Genomic DNA, 16,871 nt, shown 5'->3' on the forward strand with positions numbered 1-16,871 from the left:
TTCATCTCCAGGTTGTGGATTGTATGACAACACTCCTGTCTCAGCCTGATGATGTCATCAGCAGCAGGACCAGGAGGTCACTACAAGGTACAGACCAATTTATTAAAGCTCTCACATAATGTCTCGGCTAGCTTTTCTTCCTATATTGTGATCATTATCGGGGAGTGATTGACTGACAAGACAGCTAACACTAGTTAATAAGCTCCATCCACCAAGACAGGTAACACTAGTTAATCAGCTCCACCCACCAAGACAGGTAACACTAGTTAATAAGCTCCACTCACCAAGACAGGTAACACTAGTTAATAAGCTCCACCCACCAAGACAGGTAACACTAGTTAATAAGCTCCACCCACCAAGACAGGTAACACTAGTTAATAAGCTCCACTCACCAAGACAGGTAACACTAGTTAATAAGCTCCATCCACCAACACAGGTAACACTAGTTAATAAGCTCCACCCATCAAGACAGGTAACACTAGTTAATAAGCTCCACCCACCAAGACAGGTAACACTAGTTAATACGCTCCACCCACCAATACAGGTAACACTAGTTAATAAGCTCCACCCACCAAGACAGGTTACACTAGTTAATACGCTCCACCCACCAATACAGGTAACACTAGTTAATAAGCTCAACTCACCAAGACAGGTAACACTAGTTAATAAGCTCAACTCACCAACACAGGTAACACTAGTTAATAAGCTCCACCCACCAACACAGGTAACACTAGTTAATAAGCTCCACCCACCAACACAGGTAACACTAGTTAATAAGCTCCATCCACCAACACAGGTAACACTAGTTAATAAGCTCCATCCACCAACACAGGTAACACTAGTTAATAAGCTCCATCCACCAACACAGGTAACACTAGTTAATAAGCTCCATCCACCAAGACAGGTAACACTAGTTAATAAGCTCCACCCACCAACACAGGTAACACTAGTTAATACGCTCCACCCACCAACACAGGTAACACTAGTTAATACGCTCCACCCACCAATACAGGTAACACTAGTTAATAAGCTCAACTCACCAAGACAGGTAACACTAGTTAATAAGCTCTACCCACCAAGACAGGTAACACTAGTTAATAAGCTCCACCCACCAAGACAGGTAACACTAGTTAATAAGCTCCGCCCACCAAGACAGGTAACACTAGTTAATAAGCTCCACCCACCAAGACAGGTAACACTAGTTAATAAGCTCCACCCACCAACACAGGTAACACTAGTTAATACGCTCCACCCACCAATACAGGTAACACTAGTTAATAAGCTCCACCCACCAAGACAGGTAACACTAGTTAATAAGCTCCACCCACCAACACAGGTAACACTAGTTAATAAGCTCCACCCACCAAGACAGGTAACACTAGTTAATAAGCTCCACCCACCCAGACAGGTAACACTAGTTAATAAGCTCCACCCACCAAGACAGGTAACACTAGTTAATAAGCTCTACCCACCAAGACAGGTAACACTAGTTAATAAGCTCCACCCACCAAGACAGGTAACACTAGTTAATAAGCTCAATTCACCAAGACAGGTAACACTAGTTAATAAGCTCCACCCACCAAGACAGGTAACACTAGTTAATAAGCTCCACCCACCAACACAGGTAACACTAGTTAATACGCTCCACCCACCAAGACAGGTAACACTAGTTAATAAGCTCCACCCACCAAGACAGGTAACACTAGTTAATAAGCTCCACCCACCAAGACAGGTAACACTAGTTAATAAGCTCCACCCACCAACACAGGTAACACTAGTTAATAAGCTCCACCCACCAACACAGGTAACACTAGTTAATAAGCTCAATTCACCAAGACAGGTAACACTAGTTAATACGCTCCACCCACCAACACAGGTAACACTATTTAATAAGCTCCACCCACCAACACAGGTAACACTAGTTAATACGCTCCACCCACCAACACAGGTAACCCTAGTTAATAAGCTCCACCCACCAAGACAGGTAACACTAGTTAATAAGCTCCACCCACCAAGACAGGTAACACTAGTTAATAAGCTCCACACACCAACACAGGTAACACTAGTTAATAAGCTCCACCCACCAAGACAGGTAACACTAGTTAATAAGCTCTACCCACCAAGACAGGTAACACTAGTTAATACGCTCCACCCACCAAGACAGGTAACACTAGTTAATAAGCTCTACCCACCAAGACAGGTAACACTAGTTAATACGCTCCACACACCAACACAGGTAACACTAGTTAATACGCTCCACCCACCAAGACAGGTAACACTAGTTAATAAGCTCCACCCACCAAGACAGGTAACACTAGTTAATAAGCTCCACCCACCAAGACAGGTAACACTAGTTAATAAGCTCCACCCACCCAAGACAGGTAACACTAGTTAATAAGCTCCACCCACCAAGACAGGTAACACTAGTTAATAAGCTCCACCCACCAAGACAGGTAACACTAGTTAATAAGCTCCACCCACCAAGACAGGTAACACTAGTTAATAAGCTCCACCCACCAAGACAGGTAACACTAGTTAATAAGCTCTACCCACCAAGACAGGTAACACTAGTTAATAAGCTCCACCCACCAAGACAGGTAACACTAGTTAATAAGCTCCACCCACCAAGACAGGTAACACTAGTTAATAAGCTCCACCCACCAACACAGGTAACACTAGTTAATAAGCTCCACCCACCAACACAGGTAACACTAGTTAATAAGCTCCACTCACCAAGACAGGTAACACTAGTTAATAAGCTCCACCCACCAACACAGGTAACACTAGTTAATAAGCTCCACCCACCAACACAGGTAACACTAGTTAATAAGCTCCACCCACCAACACAGGTAACACTAGTTAATAAGCTCCACCCACCAACACAGGTAACACTAGTTAATAAGCTCCATCCACCAACACAGGTAACACTAGTTAATAAGCTCCACCCACCAACACAGGTAACACTAGTTAATACGCTCCACCCACCAATACAGGTAACACTAGTTAATAAGCTCAACTCACAAAGACAGGTAACACTAGTTAATAAGCTCTACCCACCAAGACAGGTAACACTAGTTAATAAGCTCCACCCATCAAGACAGGTAACACTAGTTAATAAGCTCCACCCACCAAGACAGGTAACACTAGTTAATAAGCTCCACCCACCAAGACAGGTAACACTAGTTAATAAGCTCCACCCACCAAGACAGGTAACACTAGTTAATAAGCTCAATTCACCAAGACAGGTAACACTAGTTAATAAGCTCCAACCACCAAGACAGGTAACACTAGTTAATAAGCTCCACCCACCAAGACAGGTAACACTAGTTAATAAGCTCCACCCACCAAGACAGGTAACACTAGTTAATAAGCTCAATTCACCAAGACAGGTAACACTAGTTAATAAGCTCCAACCACCAAGACAGGTAACACTAGTTAATAAGCTCCACCCACCAAGACAGGTAACACTAGTTAATAAGCTCCACCCACCAAGACAGGTAACACTAGTTAATTAGCTCCTCCCACCAAGACAGGTAACACTAGTTAGTAAGGTCAATTCACCAATACAGGTAACACTAGTTAATAAGCTCAACTCACCAAGACAGGTAACACTAGTTAATAAGCTCCACCCACCAACACAGGTAACACTAGTTAATACGCTCGTCCCACCAAGACAGGTAACACTAGTTAATAAGCTCCACCCACCAAGACAGGTAACACTAGTTAATAAGCTCCACCCACCAAGACAGGTAACACTAGTTAATAAGCTCCACCCACCAAACCAAGACAGGTAACACTAGTTAATAAGCTCCACCCACCAAGACAGGTAACACTAGTTAATAAGCTCCACCCACCAACACAGGTAACACTAGTTAATAAGCTCCATCCACCAACACAGGTAACACTAGTTAATAAGCTCCATCCACCAACACAGGTAACACTAGTTAATAAGCTCCATCCACCAAACACAGGTAACACTAGTTAATAAGCTCCACCCACCAACACAGGTAACACTAGTTAATAAGCTCCACCCACCAATACAGGTAACACTAGTTAATAAGCTCAACTCACAAAGACAGGTAACACTAGTTAATAAGCTCTACCCACCAAGACAGGTAACACTAGTTAATAAGCTCCACCCACCAAGACAGGTAACACTAGTTAATAAGCTCCACCCACCAAGACAGGTAACACTAGTTAATAAGCTCAATTCACCAAGACAGGTAACACTAGTTAATAAGCTCCACCCACCAAGACAGGTAACACTAGTTAATAAGCTCAATTCACCAAGACAGGTAACACTAGTTAATAAGCTCCAACCACCAAGACAGGTAACACTAGTTAATAAGCTCCACCCACCAAGACAGGTAACACTAGTTAATAAGCTCCACCCACCAAGACAGGTAACACTAGTTAATAAGCTCCACCCATCAAGACAGGTAACACTAGTTAATAAGCTCAATTCACCAAGACAGGTAACACTAGTTAATAAGCTCCAACCACCAAGACAGGTAACACTAGTTAATAAGCTCCACCCACCAAGACAGGTAACACTAGTTAATAAGCTCCACCCACCAAGACAGGTAACACTAGTTAATTAGCTCCTCCCACCAAGACAGGTAACACTAGTTAGTAAGGTCAATTCACCAATACAGGTAACACTAGTTAATAAGCTCAACTCACAAAGACAGGTAACACTAGTTAATAAGCTCCACCCACCAACACAGGTAACACTAGTTAATACGCTCGTCCCACCAAGACAGGTAACACTAGTTAATAAGCTCCACCCACCAAGACAGGTAACACTAGTTAATAAGCTCCACCCACCAACACAGGTAACACTAGTTAATACGCTCCACCCACCAACACAGGTAACACTAGTTAATAAGCTCCACCCACCAAGACAGGTAACACTAGTTAATAAGCTCCACCCACCAAGACAGGTAACACTAGTTAATAAGCTCCACCCACCAACACAGGTAACACTAGTTAATAAGCTCCACCCACCAACACAGGTAACACTAGTTAATAAGCTCAATTCACCAAGACAGGTAACACTAGTTAATACGCTCCACCCACCAACACAGGTAACACTATTTAATAAGCTCCACCCACCAACACAGGTAACACTAGTTAATACGCTCCACCCACCAACACAGGTAACCCTAGTTAATAAGCTCCACCCACCAAGACAGGTAACACTAGTTAATAAGCTCCACCCACCAAGACAGGTAACACTAGTTAATAAGCTCCACACACCAACACAGGTAACACTAGTTAATAAGCTCCACCCACCAAGACAGGTAACACTAGTTAATAAGCTCTACCCACCAAGACAGGTAACACTAGTTAATACGCTCCACCCACCAAGACAGGTAACACTAGTTAATAAGCTCTACCCACCAAGACAGGTAACACTAGTTAATACGCTCCACACACCAACACAGGTAACACTAGTTAATACGCTCCACCCACCAAGACAGGTAACACTAGTTAATAAGCTCCACCTACCAAGACAGGTAACACTAGTTAATAAGCTCCACCCACCAAGACAGGTAACACTAGTTAATAAGCTCCACCCACCAAGACAGGTAACACTAGTTAATAAGCTCCACCCACCAAGACAGGTAACACTAGTTAATAAGCTCCACCCACCAAGACAGGTAACACTAGTTAATAAGCTCCACCCACCAAGACAGGTAACACTAGTTAATAAGCTCCACCCACCAAGACAGGTAACACTAGTTAATAAGCTCTACCCACCAAGACAGGTAACACTAGTTAATAAGCTCCACCCACCAAGACAGGTAACACTAGTTAATAAGCTCCACCCACCAAGACAGGTAACACTAGTTAATAAGCTCCACCCACCAACACAGGTAACACTAGTTAATAAGCTCCACCCACCAACACAGGTAACACTAGTTAATAAGCTCCACCCACCAAGACAGGTAACACTAGTTAATAAGCTCCACCCACCAACACAGGTAACACTAGTTAATAAGCTCCACCCACCAACACAGGTAACACTAGTTAATGAGCTCCATCCACCAACACAGGTAACACTAGTTAATGAGCTCCATCCACCAACACAGGTAACACTAGTTAATAAGCTCCATCCACCAACACAGGTAACACTAGTTAATAAGCTCCATCCACCAACACAGGTAACACTAGTTAATAAGCTCCACCCACCAACACAGGTAACACTAGTTAATAAGCTCCACCCACCAACACAGGTAACACTAGTTAATACGCTCCACCCACCAATACAGGTAACACTAGTTAATAAGCTCAACTCACAAAGACAGGTAACACTAGTTAATAAGCTCTACCCACCAAGACAGGTAACACTAGTTAATAAGCTCCACCCATCAAGACAGGTAACACTAGTTAATAAGCTCCACCCACCAAGACAGGTAACACTAGTTAATAAGCTCCACCCACCAAGACAGGTAACACTAGTTAATAAGCTCCACCCACCAAGACAGGTAACACTAGTTAATAAGCTCAATTCACCAAGACAGGTAACACTAGTTAATAAGCTCCAACCACCAAGACAGGTAACACTAGTTAATAAGCTCCACCCACCAAGACAGGTAACACTAGTTAATAAGCTCCACCCACCAAGACAGGTAACACTAGTTAATAAGCTCAATTCACCAAGACAGGTAACACTAGTTAATAAGCTCCAACCACCAAGACAGGTAACACTAGTTAATAAGCTCCACCTACCAAGACAGGTAACACTAGTTAATAAGCTCCACCCACCAAGACAGGTAACACTAGTTAATAAGCTCCACCCACCAAGACAGGTAACACTAGTTAATAAGCTCCACCCACCAAGACAGGTAACACTAGTTAATAAGCTCCACCCACCAAGACAGGTAACACTAGTTAATAAGCTCCACCCACCAAGACAGGTAACACTAGTTAATAAGCTCCACCCACCAAGACAGGTAACACTAGTTAATAAGCTCTACCCACCAAGACAGGTAACACTAGTTAATAAGCTCCACCCACCAAGACAGGTAACACTAGTTAATAAGCTCCACCCACCAAGACAGGTAACACTAGTTAATAAGCTCCACCCACCAACACAGGTAACACTAGTTAATAAGCTCCACCCACCAACACAGGTAACACTAGTTAATAAGCTCCACCCACCAAGACAGGTAACACTAGTTAATAAGCTCCACCCACCAACACAGGTAACACTAGTTAATAAGCTCCACCCACCAACACAGGTAACACTAGTTAATAAGCTCCATCCACCAACACAGGTAACACTAGTTAATAAGCTCCATCCACCAACACAGGTAACACTAGTTAATAAGCTCCATCCACCAACACAGGTAACACTAGTTAATAAGCTCCATCCACCAACACAGGTAACACTAGTTAATAAGCTCCACCCACCAACACAGGTAACACTAGTTAATAAGCTCCACCCACCAACACAGGTAACACTAGTTAATACGCTCCACCCACCAATACAGGTAACACTAGTTAATAAGCTCAACTCACAAAGACAGGTAACACTAGTTAATAAGCTCTACCCACCAAGACAGGTAACACTAGTTAATAAGCTCCACCCATCAAGACAGGTAACACTAGTTAATAAGCTCCACCCACCAAGACAGGTAACACTAGTTAATAAGCTCCACCCACCAAGACAGGTAACACTAGTTAATAAGCTCCACCCACCAAGACAGGTAACACTAGTTAATAAGCTCAATTCACCAAGACAGGTAACACTAGTTAATAAGCTCCAACCACCAAGACAGGTAACACTAGTTAATAAGCTCCACCCACCAAGACAGGTAACACTAGTTAATAAGCTCCACCCACCAAGACAGGTAACACTAGTTAATAAGCTCAATTCACCAAGACAGGTAACACTAGTTAATAAGCTCCAACCACCAAGACAGGTAACACTAGTTAATAAGCTCCACCCACCAAGACAGGTAACACTAGTTAATAAGCTCCACCCACCAAGACAGGTAACACTAGTTAATTAGCTCCTCCCACCAAGACAGGTAACACTAGTTAGTAAGGTCAATTCACCAATACAGGTAACACTAGTTAATAAGCTCAACTCACCAAGACAGGTAACACTAGTTAATAAGCTCCACCCACCAACACAGGTAACACTAGTTAATAAGCTCCACCCACCAAGACAGGTAACACTAGTTAATAAGCTCCACCCACCAAGACAGGTAACACTAGTTAATAAGCTCCACACACCAACACAGGTAACACTAGTTAATAAGCTCCACCCACCAAGACAGGTAACACTAGTTAATAAGCTCTACCCACCAAGACAGGTAACACTAGTTAATACGCTCCACCCACCAAGACAGGTAACACTAGTTAATAAGCTCTACCCACCAAGACAGGTAACACTAGTTAATACGCTCCACACACCAACACAGGTAACACTAGTTAATACGCTCCACCCACCAAGACAGGTAACACTAGTTAATAAGCTCCACCTACCAAGACAGGTAACACTAGTTAATAAGCTCCACCCACCAAGACAGGTAACACTAGTTAATAAGCTCCACCCACCAAGACAGGTAACACTAGTTAATAAGCTCCACCCACCAAGACAGGTAACACTAGTTAATAAGCTCCACCCACCAAGACAGGTAACACTAGTTAATAAGCTCCACCCACCAAGACAGGTAACACTAGTTAATAAGCTCCACCCACCAAGACAGGTAACACTAGTTAATAAGCTCTACCCACCAAGACAGGTAACACTAGTTAATAAGCTCCACCCACCAAGACAGGTAACACTAGTTAATAAGCTCCACCCACCAAGACAGGTAACACTAGTTAATAAGCTCCACCCACCAACACAGGTAACACTAGTTAATAAGCTCCACCCACCAACACAGGTAACACTAGTTAATAAGCTCCACCCACCAAGACAGGTAACACTAGTTAATAAGCTCCACCCACCAACACAGGTAACACTAGTTAATAAGCTCCACCCACCAACACAGGTAACACTAGTTAATAAGCTCCATCCACCAACACAGGTAACACTAGTTAATAAGCTCCATCCACCAACACAGGTAACACTAGTTAATAAGCTCCATCCACCAACACAGGTAACACTAGTTAATAAGCTCCACCCACCAACACAGGTAACACTAGTTAATACGCTCCACCCACCAATACAGGTAACACTAGTTAATAAGCTCAACTCACAAAGACAGGTAACACTAGTTAATAAGCTCTACCCACCAAGACAGGTAACACTAGTTAATAAGCTCCACCCATCAAGACAGGTAACACTAGTTAATAAGCTCCACCCACCAAGACAGGTAACACTAGTTAATAAGCTCCACCCACCAAGACAGGTAACACTAGTTAATAAGCTCCACCCACCAAGACAGGTAACACTAGTTAATAAGCTCAATTCACCAAGACAGGTAACACTAGTTAATAAGCTCCACCCACCAAGACAGGTAACACTAGTTAATAAGCTCCACCCACCAAGACAGGTAACACTAGTTAATAAGCTCCACCCACCAAGACAGGTAACACTAGTTAATAAGCTCAATTCACCAAGACAGGTAACACTAGTTAATAAGCTCCACCCACCAAGACAGGTAACACTAGTTAATAAGCTCCACCCACCAAGACAGGTAACACTAGTTAATAAGCTCCACCCACCAAGACAGGTAACACTAGTTAATTAGCTCCTCCCACCAAGACAGGTAACACTAGTTAGTAAGGTCAATTCACCAATACAGGTAACACTAGTTAATAAGCTCAACTCACCAAGACAGGTAACACTAGTTAATAAGCTCCACCCACCAACACAGGTAACACTAGTTAATACGCTCGTCCCACCAAGACAGGTAACACTAGTTAATAAGCTCCACCCACCAAGACAGGTAACACTAGTTAATAAGCTCCACCCACCAAGACAGGTAACACTAGTTAATAAGCTCCACCCACCAAGACAGGTAACACTAGTTAATAAGCTCCACCCACCAACACAGGTAACACTAGTTAATAAGCTCCACCCACCAACACAGGTAACACTAGTTAATAAGCTCCATCCACCAACACAGGTAACACTAGTTAATAAGCTCCATCCACCAACACAGGTAACACTAGTTAATAAGCTCCATCCACCAACACAGGTAACACTAGTTAATAAGCTCCACCCACCAACACAGGTAACACTAGTTAATAAGCTCCACCCACCAATACAGGTAACACTAGTTAATAAGCTCAACTCACAAAGACAGGTAACACTAGTTAATAAGCTCTACCCACCAAGACAGGTAACACTAGTTAATAAGCTCCACCCATCAAGACAGGTAACACTAGTTAATAAGCTCCACCCACCAAGACAGGTAACACTAGTTAATAAGCTCAATTCACCAAGACAGGTAACACTAGTTAATAAGCTCCACCCACCAAGACAGGTAACACTAGTTAATAAGCTCAATTCACCAAGACAGGTAACACTAGTTAATAAGCTCCAACCACCAAGACAGGTAACACTAGTTAATAAGCTCCACCCACCAAGACAGGTAACACTAGTTAATAAGCTCCACCCACCAAGACAGGTAACACTAGTTAATAAGCTCCACCCATCAAGACAGGTAACACTAGTTAATAAGCTCAATTCACCAAGACAGGTAACACTAGTTAATAAGCTCCAACCACCAAGACAGGTAACACTAGTTAATAAGCTCCACCCACCAAGACAGGTAACACTAGTTAATAAGCTCCACCCACCAAGACAGGTAACACTAGTTAATTAGCTCCTCCCACCAAGACAGGTAACACTAGTTAGTAAGGTCAATTCACCAATACAGGTAACACTAGTTAATAAGCTCAACTCACAAAGACAGGTAACACTAGTTAATAAGCTCCACCCACCAACACAGGTAACACTAGTTAATACGCTCGTCCCACCAAGACAGGTAACACTAGTTAATAAGCTCCACCCACCAAGACAGGTAACACTAGTTAATAAGCTCCACCCACCAACACAGGTAACACTAGTTAATACGCTCCACCCACCAACACAGGTAACACTAGTTAATAAGCTCCACCCACCAAGACAGGTAACACTAGTTAATAAGCTCCACCCACCAAGACAGGTAACACTAGTTAATAAGCTCCACCCACCAACACAGGTAACACTAGTTAATAAGCTCCACCCACCAACACAGGTAACACTAGTTAATAAGCTCAATTCACCAAGACAGGTAACACTAGTTAATACGCTCCACCCACCAACACAGGTAACACTATTTAATAAGCTCCACCCACCAACACAGGTAACACTAGTTAATACGCTCCACCCACCAACACAGGTAACCCTAGTTAATAAGCTCCACCCACCAAGACAGGTAACACTAGTTAATAAGCTCCACCCACCAAGACGGTAACACTAGTTAATAAGCTCCACACACCAACACAGGTAACACTAGTTAATAAGCTCCACCCACCAAGACAGGTAACACTAGTTAATAAGCTCTACCCACCAAGACAGGTAACACTAGTTAATACGCTCCACCCACCAAGACAGGTAACACTAGTTAATAAGCTCTACCCACCAAGACAGGTAACACTAGTTACTCGTTAATACGCTCCACCCACCAAGACAGGTAACACTAGTTAATAAGCTCCACCCACCAAGACAGGTAACACTAGTTAATAAGCTCCACCCACCAAGACAGGTAACACTAGTTAATAAGCTCCACCCACCAAGACAGGTAACACTAGTTAATAAGCTCCACCCACCAAGACAGGTAACACTAGTTAATAAGCTCCACCCACCAAGACAGGTAACACTAGTTAATAAGCTCCACCCACCAAGACAGGTAACACTAGTTAATAAGCTCCACCCACCAAGACAGGTAACACTAGTTAATAAGCTCTACCCACCAAGACAGGTAACACTAGTTAATAAGCTCCACCCACCAAGACAGGTAACACTAGTTAATAAGCTCCACCCACCAAGACAGGTAACACTAGTTAATAAGCTCCACCCACCAACACAGGTAACACTAGTTAATAAGCTCCACCCACCAACACAGGTAACACTAGTTAATAAGCTCCACCCACCAAGACAGGTAACACTAGTTAATAAGCTCCACCCACCAACACAGGTAACACTAGTTAATAAGCTCCACCCACCAACACAGGTAACACTAGTTAATGAGCTCCATCCACCAACACAGGTAACACTAGTTAATGAGCTCCATCCACCAACACAGGTAACACTAGTTAATAAGCTCCATCCACCAACACAGGTAACACTAGTTAATAAGCTCCATCCACCAACACAGGTAACACTAGTTAATAAGCTCCACCCACCAACACAGGTAACACTAGTTAATAAGCTCCACCCACCAACACAGGTAACACTAGTTAATACGCTCCACCCACCAATACAGGTAACACTAGTTAATAAGCTCAACTCACAAAGACAGGTAACACTAGTTAATAAGCTCTACCCACCAAGACAGGTAACACTAGTTAATAAGCTCCACCCATCAAGACAGGTAACACTAGTTAATAAGCTCCACCCACCAAGACAGGTAACACTAGTTAATAAGCTCCACCCACCAAGACAGGTAACACTAGTTAATAAGCTCCACCCACCAAGACAGGTAACACTAGTTAATAAGCTCAATTCACCAAGACAGGTAACACTAGTTAATAAGCTCCAACCACCAAGACAGGTAACACTAGTTAATAAGCTCCACCCACCAAGACAGGTAACACTAGTTAATAAGCTCCACCCACCAAGACAGGTAACACTAGTTAATAAGCTCAATTCACCAAGACAGGTAACACTAGTTAATAAGCTCCAACCACCAAGACAGGTAACACTAGTTAATAAGCTCCACCTACCAAGACAGGTAACACTAGTTAATAAGCTCCACCCACCAAGACAGGTAACACTAGTTAATAAGCTCCACCCACCAAGACAGGTAACACTAGTTAATAAGCTCCACCCACCAAGACAGGTAACACTAGTTAATAAGCTCCACCCACCAAGACAGGTAACACTAGTTAATAAGCTCCACCCACCAAGACAGGTAACACTAGTTAATAAGCTCCACCCACCAAGACAGGTAACACTAGTTAATAAGCTCTACCCACCAAGACAGGTAACACTAGTTAATAAGCTCCACCCACCAAGACAGGTAACACTAGTTAATAAGCTCCACCCACCAAGACAGGTAACACTAGTTAATAAGCTCCACCCACCAACACAGGTAACACTAGTTAATAAGCTCCACCCACCAACACAGGTAACACTAGTTAATAAGCTCCACTCACCAAGACAGGTAACACTAGTTAATAAGCTCCACCCACCAACACAGGTAACACTAGTTAATAAGCTCCACCCACCAACACAGGTAACACTAGTTAATAAGCTCCATCCACCAACACAGGTAACACTAGTTAATAAGCTCCATCCACCAACACAGGTAACACTAGTTAATAAGCTCCATCCACCAACACAGGTAACACTAGTTAATAAGCTCCATCCACCAACACAGGTAACACTAGTTAATAAGCTCCACCCACCAACACAGGTAACACTAGTTAATAAGCTCCACCCACCAACACAGGTAACACTAGTTAATACGCTCCACCCACCAATACAGGTAACACTAGTTAATAAGCTCAACTCACAAAGACAGGTAACACTAGTTAATAAGCTCTACCCACCAAGACAGGTAACACTAGTTAATAAGCTCCACCCACCAAGACAGGTAACACTAGTTAATAAGCTCCACCCACCAAGACAGGTAACACTAGTTAATAAGCTCCACCCACCAAGACAGGTAACACTAGTTAATAAGCTCCACCCACCAAGACAGGTAACACTAGTTAATAAGCTCAATTCACCAAGACAGGTAACACTAGTTAATAAGCTCCACCCACCAAGACAGGTAACACTAGTTAATAAGCTCCACCCACCAAGACAGGTAACACTAGTTAATAAGCTCCACCCACCAAGACAGGTAACACTAGTTAATAAGCTCAATTCACCAAGACAGGTAACACTAGTTAATAAGCTCCAACCACCAAGACAGGTAACACTAGTTAATAAGCTCCACCCACCAAGACAGGTAACACTAGTTAATAAGCTCCACCCACCAAGACAGGTAACACTAGTTAATTAGCTCCTCCCACCAAGACAGGTAACACTAGTTAGTAAGGTCAATTCACCAATACAGGTAACACTAGTTAATAAGCTCAACTCACCAAGACAGGTAACACTAGTTAATAAGCTCCACCCACCAACACAGGTAACACTAGTTAATACGCTCGTCCCACCAAGACAGGTAACACTAGTTAATAAGCTCCACCCACCAAGACAGGTAACACTAGTTAATAAGCTCCACCCACCAAGACAGGTAACACTAGTTAATAAGCTCCACCCACCAAGACAGGTAACACTAGTTAATAAGCTCCACCCACCAACACAGGTAACACTAGTTAATAAGCTCCACCCACCAACACAGGTAACACTAGTTAATAAGCTCCATCCACCAACACAGGTAACACTAGTTAATAAGCTCCATCCACCAACACAGGTAACACTAGTTAATAAGCTCCATCCACCAACACAGGTAACACTAGTTAATAAGCTCCATCCACCAACACAGGTAACACTAGTTAATAAGCTCCACCCACCAACACAGGTAACACTAGTTAATAAGCTCCACCCACCAATACAGGTAACACTAGTTAATAAGCTCAACTCACAAAGACAGGTAACACTAGTTAATAAGCTCTACCCACCAAGACAGGTAACACTAGTTAATAAGCTCCACCCATCAAGACAGGTAACACTAGTTAATAAGCTCCACCCACCAAGACAGGTAACACTAGTTAATAAGCTCAATTCACCAAGACAGGTAACACTAGTTAATAAGCTCCACCCACCAAGACAGGTAACACTAGTTAATAAGCTCAATTCACCAAGACAGGTAACACTAGTTAATAAGCTCCAACCACCAAGACAGGTAACACTAGTTAATAAGCTCCACCCACCAAGACAGGTAACACTAGTTAATAAGCTCCACCCACCAAGACAGGTAACACTAGTTAATAAGCTCCACCCACCAAGACAGGTAACACTAGTTAATAAGCTCAATTCACCAAGACAGGTAACACTAGTTAATAAGCTCCAACCACCAAGACAGGTAACACTAGTTAATAAGCTCCACCCACCAAGACAGGTAACACTAGTTAATAAGCTCCACCCACCAAGACAGGTAACACTAGTTAATTAGCTCCTCCCACCAAGACAGGTAACACTAGTTAGTAAGGTCAATTCACCAATACAGGTAACACTAGTTAATAAGCTCAACTCACAAAGACAGGTAACACTAGTTAATAAGCTCCACCCACCAACACAGGTAACACTAGTTAATACGCTCGTCCCACCAAGACAGGTAACACTAGTTAATAAGCTCCACCCACCAAGACAGGTAACACTAGTTAATAAGCTCCACCCACCAAGACAGGTAACACTAGTTAATAAGCTCCACCCACCAAGACAGGTAACACTAGTTAATAAGCTCAACTCACCAAGACATGGAGGTATTGAGTGATTAGATGTGATATAAAGGGAGATGTGATATAAAGGGAGATGTGATATAAAGGGAGATGTGATAATGAAGTTTACATAAAACTGTCAAATAGATGTATCAACAGCTAGGTAATACAATGTATAACATATTAAAACTGTTACTGTGATACATGTATCAACAGCTAGGTAATACAATGTATAACATATTAAAACTGTTACCGTGATACATGTATTAACAGCTAGGTAATACAATGTATAACATATTAAAACTGTTACCGTGATACATGTATTAACAGCTAGGTAATACAATGTATAACATATTATCCTCATTGGAGTATATAAATGGGGTCTGTCGATTTGTCAGGTTAAGAATTGTCCAGGTAAACTGGAAATGTTACAAAGATCTTACTTCTGACACAGAATAGACTTACATTCTGTTGTTTACCTCGACCTACATTTTATGCTTCAGTGATTTGTAAAGAGAAATGGTCCATCAGGGTTAGAAATACTTTTTTATCTGTTTGCGATTCTATAAGAGTTTTATTAAGGATTACACTACTAAACAGATGTTTATGAATTATGATATGAAATCTGATATATTATCTATTCTTTTGCAGGTTCTCTGCAGATTTTGAGACATTCCACAGCCTTCAGGAAACCCATGGTCTGGACCGAGATATACGATGCTGTGTTAGTGAAATGATCCAGTTCTTTTGTACTGACAAACTCTGTGCAGAATACTTGTGTAGCCAAGTGATTTATTCTGTATCATTTATGAAATCTTTTTATCTTAAACTCCAAATGGGATAAATAAAGATAGACAAATATTTTGGATTTGTTTTTCACACTCTTCAATTCAATGGTTAAATAATTATAAGTTGACTACCCATGACCGATTTTCTGACAAAATTGTAAAATTAATAGGGTTCAGATGACAGAATTTGTCGCATTTGTAGACACCTTACTTAAAAACTCAAATATGTGTCATCTATTAGATTATTTATCATTGTGATGCTGCATTGATTGTTGACAATGTTTGTAAGGCATAGATTCAACTCGTCAAATAATATCTGTAGTTAGAAACGCGTTTAATGATCTTATTACAACACCTGGTATCACAATACAAATATATATATGATTGTTGACACAAAAATCCTATCAACACTAGCCACATTCAGTGTACACACTCGACCTATCGCCACCAGAATCTACCACCACCTAAACTTCGGTAATGGATTCCCCTCCTATATTATTTCCTCGTTCAGTTTGCCAC

The 16,871-nt window shown here is 42.3% G+C and overlaps 1 long non-coding RNA gene across 1 annotated transcript; it reads left to right on the top strand.

Moving 5' to 3' along the window:
- On the top strand, positions 1 to 16,428 carry LOC117319429. The gene is made up of 2 exons (XR_004530731.1): positions 1 to 87; positions 16,216 to 16,428. It is a non-coding gene; the product is annotated as an uncharacterized LOC117319429 (long non-coding RNA).
- Positions 16,429 to 16,871: the final 443 nt, after the last annotated feature.

This window comes from Pecten maximus, unplaced genomic scaffold, assembly GCF_902652985.1.
Source record: "Pecten maximus unplaced genomic scaffold, xPecMax1.1, whole genome shotgun sequence".
NCBI lineage: Eukaryota > Metazoa > Mollusca > Bivalvia > Pectinida > Pectinidae > Pecten > Pecten maximus.